This window comes from Hylobates moloch, unplaced genomic scaffold, assembly GCF_009828535.3.
Source record: "Hylobates moloch isolate HMO894 unplaced genomic scaffold, HMol_V3 SCAFFOLD_11, whole genome shotgun sequence".
NCBI lineage: Eukaryota > Metazoa > Chordata > Mammalia > Primates > Hylobatidae > Hylobates > Hylobates moloch.
Genome location: NW_026652286.1, coordinates 43,183,739 through 43,194,560, shown reverse-complemented (window position 1 = coordinate 43,194,560; position 10,822 = coordinate 43,183,739). Strand labels below are relative to the sequence as shown.

The following is a 10,822-nucleotide window of genomic DNA, read 5'->3' as shown; positions in this document are numbered from 1 at the left end:
GATGGGTGGCTGGGTAGAGGCGCTCCTCACGTCCCAGACTTGGCGGCCGGGCAGAGGCGCTCCTCAATTCCCAGACGGGGCGGCCGGGCAGAGGCGCTCCTCACTTTACAGACGATGGGCGGCCGGGCAGAGGCGCTCCTCACTTCCCCGATCATGGGTGGCTGGGCAGAGGCACTCCTCACTTCCCAGACGGGGCGGCCGGGCAGAGGCACTCCTCATTCCCAGATGGGGCAGCCAGGCGGAGGCGCTCCTTACTTCCCAGACGGGGCGGCCGGACAGAGGCGCTCCTCACTTCTTCCCAGATGGGGCAGCCGGGCAGGGGCGCTCCACACTTCTTCCCAAATGGGGCGGCTGGTCAGAGGCTCTCCTCAGTTCTTCCCAGATGGGGCAGCCGGGCAGAGGCGCTCCTCACTTCCCAGACGGAGTGGCCGGGCGGAGGCGCTCCTCACTTCTTCCCGGATGGGGCGGCCGGGCAGAGGCGCTCCTCACTTCTTCCTGGACGGGGCGCCCGGGTAGAGGCGCTCCTCACTTCTTCCCGGATGGGGCAGCTGGGCAGAGGTGCTCCTCCCCTCCCAGACGATGGGTGGCCGGGCAGAGGCGCTCCTCACTTCCCAGACGATGGGTGGCTGGGCAGAGGTGCTCCTCACTTCCCAGACGGGGCGGCCGGACAGAGGCGCTCCTCACTTCTTCCTGGACGGGGTGGCCGGGCATTGGTGCTCCTCATTTCTTCCCGGACGGGGCGCCCGGGCAGAGGCGCTCCTCACTTCTTCCTGGACAGGGCGGCCGGGCAGAGGTCCTCCTATCTTCCCAAATGAGGCGTCTGGGCAGAGGCGCTCCTCACTTCCCAGACAGGGCGGCCGGGTAGAGGTGCTCCTCACTTCCCAGACGATGGGCAGCCGGGCAGAGGCGCTCCTCACTTCCCAGACGACGGGCGGCCGGGCAGAGGCATTCCTCACTTCCCAGGCAGGGCAGCCAGGCAGAGGCGCTCCTCACTTCCCCGATGATGGGTGGCCGGGCAGAGGTACTCCTCACTTCCCAGACAGGGCGGCCGGGCAGAGGCACTCCTCACTTCCCAGACGGGGGCAGGCAGAGGTGCTCCTCACTTCCCAGACTCCTCGCCCCAGGATGGTGGGCCGGGCAGAGGGTCCTCATTCCCGGGGGGGGCAGGCGTGTTCATTCAGAGGCGCTCCTCACTTCCCAGACAGAGCGGCCGGGCAGAGGCGCTCCTTACTTCCCAGACGGGGCGGCCGGATAGAGGTGCTCCTCACTTCTTCCCAGACAGGGCCGCCGGGCAGAGGCGCTCCACACTTCTTCCCAGATGGGGCGGCTGGGCAGAGGCACTCCTCACTTCTTCCCAGACGGGGCCGGGCAGGGGCGCTCCTCACTTCCCAAATGGGCTGGCCGGGCAGAGGCGCTCGTCACTTCTTCCTGGACGGGGCGCCAGGGCAGAGGCCTTCCTCACTTCTTCCCAGACGGGGCGGCCAGGCGGAGGCGCTCCTCACTTCTTCCCAGATGGGGCAGCCAGGCAGAGGCGCTCCTCACTTCCCAGACAGGGCAGCCGGGCAGAGGCGCTCCTCACTTCCCAGACGATGGGCGGCCGGGCAGAGGCACTCCTCACTTCCCAGACGGGGGCAGGCAGAGGTGCTCCTCACTTCCCAGACGGGGTGGCTGGGCAGAGGCGCTCCTCACTTCCCCAATGATGGGTGGCCGGGCAGAGGCACTCCTCACTTCCCAGACGGGGCGGCCAGGCAGAGGCGCTCCTTACTTCCCAGATGGGACGGCCGGACAGAGGCGCTCCTCACTTCTTCCCAGACGGGGCGGCCGGGCAGGGGCGCTCCACACTTCTTCCCAGATGGGGCGGCTGGTCAGAGGCACTCCTCAGTTCTTTCCAGACGGGGCGGCCGGGCAGAGGCGCTCCTCACTTCCCAGATGGGGTGGCCGGGTGGAGGCGCTCCTCACTTCTTCCCTGATGGGGCGGCCGGGCAGAGGTGCTCCTCACTTCTTCCTGGACGGGGCGCCCGGGCAGAGGCGCTCCTCACTTCCCAGACGTCTTCCCAGACGGGGCGGCCGGGCAGAGGCGCTCCTCACTTCCCAGATGGGGTGGCCGGGCAGAGGCGCTCCTCACTTCTTCCCGGACGGGGCGCCCGAGCAGAGGCACTCCTCCCTTCTTCCTGGATGGGGCGGCTGGGCAGAGGCGCTCCTCACTTCCCAGACGAGGCGGCCAGGGAGAGGCGCTCCTCACTTCTTCCTGGATGGGGCGCCCCAGCAGAGGCGCTCCTGACTTCTTCCTGGATGAGGCGGCCAGCCAGAGGCCCTCCTATCTTCCCAGATGAGGCTGCCGGGCCGAGGCGCTCCTCACTTCCCAGACAGGGCGGCCAGACAGAAGTGCTCCTCACTTCCCGGACGATGGGCGGCCAGGCAGAGGCGCTCCTCACTTCCCTACGGGGCGGCCGGGCAGAGGCTCTCCTCACTTCCCAGATGGGGCGCCCGGGCAGAGGCTCTCCTCACTTCCCAGACGGGGTGGCCGGGCAGAGGCACTCCTCACTTCTTCCTGGACAGGACGGCCGGGCAGAGGTGCTTCTGACTTCTTCCCCGAGGGGGCGGCCAGTCAGAGGTGTTCCTCACTTCTTCCTGGACAGGGCGCCCGGGCAGAGGCGCTCCTCACTTCTTCCCGGATCGGGCGGCCGGGCAGAGGCGCTCCTCACTTCCCAGACGAGGCGGCCGGGCAGAGGCGCTCCTCACCTCCTAGATGATGGGTTGCCAGGCAGAGACGCTCCCCGCCTCCCAGGCGGGGTGGCGGCTGGGCAGGGGCTGCAATCCCAGCACCCTGGTAGGCCAAGTCAGGCGCCTGGGAGGCGGAGGTTTCCGCGAGCCAAGACCACGCCACTGCACTCCAGCCCGGGCAACACGGAGCACCGAGTGAGCGAGACTCCGTCTGCAGTCCCAGCACCTCGGGAGGCCGAGGCGGGCAGAGTACTTGGGGTCAGGAGCTGGAGAGCAGCGTGGCCAACATGGCAAAACCGCGCCTGCAGGCAAAGGAGAAAAAGCAGGCAGCGGTGGTGGCTGGCGCCGGCAGTCCCAGGCAGTCCGCGGGGCAGGGCAGCAGGGAGCGGAGTAGATTGCAGCCTGGGCCCCAGAGGGAAAACAAAGGAAGGAAGGAAGGAAGGAAGGAAGGCAGGCTGATTCTTCTCCCTTTTCTTTATTAGTCTTGCTAGCGGTCTATCAATTTTGTTGATCTTTTCAAAAAACCAGCTCCTGGATTCATTGATTTTTTGAAGGGTTTTTTGTGTCTCTATTTCCTTCAGTTCTTCTCTGATCTTAGTTATTTCTTGCCTTCTGCTAGCTTTTGAAGGTGTTTGCTCTTGCTTCTCCAGTTCTTTTAATTGTGATGTTAGGGTGTCAATTTTAGATCTTTCCTGCTTTCTCTTGTGGGCACTTAGTGCTATAAATTTCCCTCTACACACTGCTTTGAATGTGTCGCAGAGATTCTGGTATGTTGTGTCTTTGTTCTCTTTGGTTTCAAAGAACATCTTTATTTCTGCCTTCATTTTCTTATGTGCCCAGTAGTCATTCAGGAGCAGGTTGTTCAGTTTCCATGTAGTTGAGTGGTTTTGAGTGAGTTTCTTAATCCTGATTTCTAGTTTGATTGCACTGTGGTCTGAGAGACAGTTTGTTATAATTTCTGTTCTTTTCCATTTGCTGAGGAGTGCTTTACTTCCAACTATGTGTTCAATTTTGGAATCGGTATGATGTGGTGCTGAGAAAAATGTACATTCTGTTGATTTGGGGTGGAGAGTTCTGTAGATGTCTATTAGGTCCGCTTGGTGCGGAGCTCAGTTCAATTCCTGGATATCCTTGTTAACTTTCTATGTCATTGATCTGTCTAATGTTGACAGTGGGGTGTTAAGGTCTCCCATTATTATTGTGTGGGAGTCTAAGTCTCTTTGTAGGTCTCTAAGGACTTGCTTTATGAGTCTGGGTGCTCCTGTATTGGGTGCATATATATTTAGGATAGTTAGCTCTTCTTATTGAATTGATCCCTTTACTATTATGTAACGGCCTTTTTTGTCTCTTTTGATATTTGGTGGTTTAAAGTCTGTTTTATCAGAGACTAGGATGGCAACCCCTGCCTTTTTTTGTTTTCCATTTGCTTGGTAGATCTTCCTCTATCCCTTTATTTTGAGCCTATGTGTGTCTCTGCACGTGAAATGGGTTTCCTGAATGCAGCACACTGATGGGTCTTGACTCTGTATCCAATTTGTCAGTCTGTGTCTTTTAATTGGAGCACTTAGCCCACTGACATTTAAAGTTAATATTTTTATGTGTGAATTTGATCCTGTCATTATGATGTTAGCTGGTTATTTTGCTTGTTAGTTGATGCAGTTTCTTCATAGCCTTGATGGTGTTTACAATTTGGCATGTTTTTGCAGTGGCTGGTACTGGTTGTTCCTTTCCATGTTTAGTGCTTCCTTCAGGAGCTCTTTTAGGGCAGGCCTGGTGGTGACAAAATCTCTCAGCATTTGCTTGTCTGTAAAGGATTTTATTTCTCCTTCACTTATGAAGCTTAGGTTGGCTGGATATTAAATTCTGCATTGAAAATTCAACAACCCTTCAGGCTAAAATCTCTCAAATTAGGTATTGATGGGACGTATCTCAAAATAATAAGAGCTATCTATGACAAACCCACAGCCAATATCATACTGAATGGGCAAAAACTGGAAGCATTCCCTCTGAAAACTGGCACAAGACAGGGATGCCCTCTCTCACCGCTCCTATTCAACATAGTGCTGGAAGTTCTGGCCAGAGCAATCAGGCAGGAGAAGGAAATAAAGGGTATTCAATTAGGAAAAGAGGAAGTCAAATTGTCCCTGTTTGCAGATGACATGATTATATATCTAGAAAACCCCATTGTCTCAGTCCAAAATCTCCTTAAGCTGATTAGCAACTTCAGCAAAGTCTCAGGATACAAAATCAATGTACAAAAATCACAAGCATTCTTGTACACCAATAACTGACAGACAGAGAGCCAAATCATGAGTGAACTCCCATTCACAATTGCTTCAAAGAGAATAAAATACCTAGGAATCCAACTTACAAGGGATGTGAAGGACCTCTTCAAGGAGAACTACAAACCACTGCTCAATGAAATAAAAGAGGATACAAACAAATGGAAGAACATTCCATGCTCATGGGTTGGAAGAATCAATATCGTGAAAATGGCCATACTGCCCAAGGTAATTTATAGATTCAATGCCATCCCCATCAAGCTACCAATGACTTTCTTCACAGAATTGGAAAAAACTACTTTAAAGTTCATATGGAACCAAAAAAGAGCCCGCATCACCAAGTCAATCCTAAGCCAAAAGAACAAAGCTGGAGGCATCACGCTACCTGACTTCAAACTATACTACAAGGCTACAGTAACCAAAACAGCATGGTACTGGTACCAAAACAGAGATATAGACCAATGGAACAGAACAGAGCCCTCAGAAATAATACCACACATCTACAACCATCTGATCTTTGACAAACATGACAAAACCAAGAAATGGGGAAAGGATTCCCTATTTAATAAATGGTGCTGGGAAAACTGGCTAGCCATATGTAGAAAGCTGAAACTGGATCCCTTCCTTACACCTTATACAAAAATTAATCAAGATGGATTAAAGACTTAAATGTTAGACCTAAAACCATTAAAATCCTACAAGAAAACCTAGGCAATACCATTCAGGACAAAGGCGTGGGCAAGGACTTCATGTCTAAAACACCAAAAGCAACGGCAACAAAAGCCAAAATTGACAAATGGGATCTAATTAAACTAAAGAGCTTCTGCACAGCAAAAGAAACTACCATCAGAGTGAACAGGCAACCTACAGAATGGGAGAAAAGTTTTGCAACCTACTCATCTGACAAAGGGCTAATATCCAAAATCTACAATGAACTCAAACAAATTTACAAGAAAAAAACAAACAACCCCATCAAAAAGTGGGCGAAGGACATGAACAGACACTTCTCAAAAGAAGACATTTATGCAGCCAAAAAACACATGAAGAAATGATCATCACTGGCCATCAGAGAAATGCAAATCAAAACCACAGTGAGATACCATCTCACACCAGTTAGAATGGCCATCATTAAAAAATCAGGAAACAACAGGTGCTGGAGAGGATGTGGAGAAATAGGAACACTTTTACACTGTTGGTGGGACTGTAAACTAGTTCAACCATTGTGGAAGTCAGTGTGGTGATTCCTCAGGGATCTAGAACTAGAACTACCATTTGACCCAGCCATCCCATTACTGGGTATATACCCAAAGGACTATAAATCATGCTGCTATAAAGACACATGCACACGTATGTTTATTGCGGCACTATTCACAATAGCAAAGACTTGGAACCAACCCAAATGTCCAACAACGATAGACTGGATTAAGAAAATGTGGCACATATACACCATGGAATACTATGCAGCCATTAAAAAATGATGAGTTCATGTCCTTTGTAGGGATATGCATGAAACTGGAAAACATCATTCTCAGTAAACTATCGCAAGGACAAAAAACCAAACACTGCATGTTCTCACTCATAGGTGGGAATTGAACAATGAGAACTCATGGACACAGGAAGGGGAACATCACACTCCAGGGACTGTTGTGGGGTTGGGGGAGGGGGGAGGGACAGCATTAGGAGATATAACTAATGCTAAATGACAAGTTAATGAGTGAAGGAAATCAACATGGCACATGGATACATATGTAACAAACCTGCACATTGTGCACATGTACCCTAAAACCTAAAGTATAATAAAAAAATAAATATTAAAAAAAAAGAAAATTCTTTTCTTTAAGAATGTTGAATATTGGCCCCCACTCTCTTCTGGCTTGTAGAGTTTCTGCTGAGAGATCAGCTGTTAGTCTGATGGGCTTCCCTTTGTGAGTAACCCAACTTTTCTCTCTGGCTGCCTTTAAGATTTTTTCCTTTATTTCAACCTTGGTGAATCTGACAATTATGTTTCTTGGAGTTGCTCTTCTCAAGGACTATCTTTGTGGCATTCTTTGTATTTCCTGAATTTGAATGTTGGCCTGCCTTGCTAGATTGGGGAAGTACTCCTGTATAATATCCTGCAGAATGTTTTCCAACTTGGTTCCATTCTCCCTGTATCAGATGTAGATTTGGTCTTTTCACATAGTCCCATATTTCTTGGAGGCTTTGTTCATTTCTTTTTATTCTTTTTTCTCACTTCATTTCATTTATTTGATCTTCCATCACTGATATTCTTTCTTCCAGTTGATCGAATCGGCTACTGAGGCTTGTGCATTAGTCATGTAGTTCTCATGCCTTGGTTTTCAGCTCCATCAGGTCCTTTAAGGACTTCTCTGCATGGGTTATTCTAGTTAGCCATTCGTCTAATTTTTTTTCAAGGTTTTTAACTTCTTTGCCATGTGTTCGAACTTCCTCCTTTAGCTCGGAGTAGTTTGATCGTCTGAAGACTTATTGTCTCAACTCATCAAAGTCATTATCCATCCAGCTTTGTTCTGTTGCTGGTGGGGAGCTGCATTCCTTTGGAGGAGGAGAGGCACTCTGATTTTTAGAGTTTCCAGTTTTTCTGCTCTGTTTTGTCCCCATCTTTGTGGTTTTATCTACCTTTGGTCTTTGATGATGGTGATGTACAGATGGGGTTTTGGTGTGGATGTCCTTTCTGTTTGTTAGTTTTCCTTGTAACAGTCAGGACCCTCAGCTGCAGGTCTGTTGGAGTTTGCTGGAGGTCCACTCCAGATCCTGTTTGCCTGGGTATCAGCAGCAGAGGCTGCAGAACTGCTGATATTGGTCAACAGCAAATGTTGCTGCCTGATCGTTCCTCTGGAAGTTTTGTCTCAGAGGAGTACCCAGCCATGTGAGGTGTCAGTCTGCCCCTACTGGGGGGTGCCTCCCAGTTAGGCTACTTGGGGGTCAGGGACTCACTTGAGAAGGCAGCCTGTCTGTTCTCAGATCTCCAGCTGTGTGCTGGGAGAACCACTACTCTCTTCAAAGCTGTGAGACAGGGACATTTAAGTCTGCAGAGGATGCTGCTGCGTTTTGTTTGGCAATGCCCTGCCCCCAGAGGTGGAGTCTACAGAGGCAGGCAGGCCTCCTTGAGCTGCAGTGGGCTCCACCCAGTTTGAGCTTCCTGGCTGCTTTGTTTACCTACTCAAGCCTCAGCAATGGTGGGCGACCCTCCTCCAGCCTTGATGCCACCTTGCAGTTTGATCTCAGACTGCTGTGCTAGCAATGAGTGAGACTCTGTGGGCATAGGACCCTCCAAGCCAGGCGTGGTATATAATCTCCTGGTGTGCCGTTTGCTAAGACCATTGGAAAAGCACAGTATTAGGGTGGGAGTGACCCGATTTTCCAGGTGCCATCTGTCACCCCTTTCTTTGACTAGGAAAGGGAATTCCCTGACCCCTTGCACTTCCTGGGTGAGGCAATGCCTTACCCTACTTTGGCTTACGCTCGGTGCACTGCACCCACTCTCCTGCACCCACTTTCTGACACTCCCCAGTGAGATGAACCTGGTACCTCAGTTGAAAATGCAGAAATCACCCATCTTCTGCGTCGGTCATGCTGGGAGCTGTAGACTGGAGCTGTTCCTATTTGGCCATCTTGGCTCCACCTCCCTCTCAGTTGTTTATTAGTCTGGCTAGCAGTCTATTTTGTTAGTTTTAAAAAACAGATCCTGGATTCATTGATTTTTTGAAGGATTTTTCCTGTCTGTATCTCTTTCAGAACCAATGACAAAACCACATGATTATCTCAATAGATGCAGAAAAGGCCTATGATAAAATTTAACACCTCTTTATGCTAAAAACTCTTAACAAATTAGATATTGATGGAACGTATCTCAAAATAATAAGACCTATTTATGAGAAACCCACAGCCAATATAATACTGAATGGGCAAAACCTGGAAACATACCCTTTGAAAACCAGTACAAGACAAAGATGCCCTCTCTCACCACTCTTATTCAACATAGTATTGGAAGTTCTGGCCAGAGCAATCATGCAAGAGAAAGAAATAAAGCATATTCAAATAGGAAGAGAGGAAGTCAAATTGTCTGTTTGCAGATGACATGATTGTATATTTAGAAAACCCCATCGTCTCCGCCCAAAATCTCCTTAAGCTGATAAGCAACTTCAGCAAAGTCTCAGGATACAAAATCAGTGTGCAAAAATCACAAACATTCCTATACACCAAAATAGACAAAAAGAGAGCCAAATCATGAGCAAACTTCCATTTACAATTGCTACAAAGATGATAAAATACCTAGAAATACAACTTACAAGGGATGTGAAGGATCTCTTCAAGGAGAACTAGAAACCACTGCTCGAGGAAATAAGAGAGGCCACAAACAAATGGAAAAATGTTCCATGCTGATGGATAGAAAGAATCAATATTGTGAAAATGGCCATACTGCCCAAAGTAATTTATAGATTCAATGCTATTCCCATCAAGCTACCCTTGACTTTCTTCATAGAATTAGAAATAACTACTTTAAAGCTCATATGCAACCAAAATGATCCTGTATAACCAAGACAATCCTAAGCAAAAAGAACAAAGCTGGAGACATCATGCTACCTGACTTCAAACTATCTTACAAGGCTACCATAACCAAAACAGCATGGTACTGGTACCAAAACAGATATATAGACTAATGGAATCAAAGAGAGGCCTCAGAAACACCACCACACATCTACAACCATCTGATCTTTGACAAACCTGACAAAAACAAGCAATGGGGAAGGGGAAAGGATTCCCTATTTAATAAATGGTGTTAGGAAAACTGGCTAGCTATATGCAGAAAACTGAAACTGGATCCCTTCCTTACACCTTTTACAAAAATTAACTCAAGATAAAGTAAAGACTTAAAGGTAAGATCTAAAAGCATAAAAACCCTAAAAGAAAACCTGGGCAATACCACTCAGGACATAGATATGAGCAAAGACTTCATGACTAAAACACCAAAGCAATGGCAACAAAAGCCAAAATTGACAAATGGGATTTAATTAAACTAAAGAGCTTCTGCACAGCAAAAGAAACTATCATCAGAGTGAACAGGCAACCTACAGAATGGGAGAACATTTTTTTAATCTATCCATCTGACAAAGGGCTAATATCCAGAATATGCAAAGAACTTAAATTGGCAAGAAAAAGCAACCCCATTAAAAAGTGGGCAAAGGATATGAACAAACAGAAGGATATAAATGTCTCAAAAGAAGACATTTATGTGGCCAACAAACATATGAAAAAAAGCTCATCATCACTGGTCATTAGAGGAATGCAAATCAAAACCACAATGAGTTACCATCTCACTTAGAATGGTGATCATTAAAAAGTCAGGAAACAACAGATGCTGGAGAGGATGTGGAGAAATAGGAATGCTTTTACATTGTTGGTGGGAGTGTAAATTAGTTCAACCATTGTGGAAGACAGTGTCATGATTCCTCAAGGATCTAGAAACAGAAATACTGTTTGACCCAGCAATCCCATTACTGGGTATATACTCAAAGGATTATAAATCATTCTACTATAAAGACACATGCACACATATGTTTATTGAAGCACTGTTCACAATAGCAAAGACTTGGAATCAACCCAAATGCCCATCAATGATAGACTGGATAAAGAAAATGTGGCACATATACACCATGGAATACTATGCAGCCATAAAAAGGATGAGTTCATATTCTTTGCGGGGACATGGATGAATCTGGAAACCATCATTCTCAGCAAACAAACACAGGAACAGAAAACCAAACAGCGCATGTTCTCACTCATAAGTGGGAGTT

The 10,822-nt window shown here is 48.5% G+C and overlaps 1 pseudogene; it reads left to right on the top strand.

Moving 5' to 3' along the window:
* Positions 1–53: 53 nt before the first annotated feature.
* On the top strand, positions 54–8,771 carry LOC131384544 (collagen alpha-2(IV) chain-like; annotated as a pseudogene).
* The last annotated feature ends 2,051 nt before the right edge of the window (positions 8,772–10,822 follow it).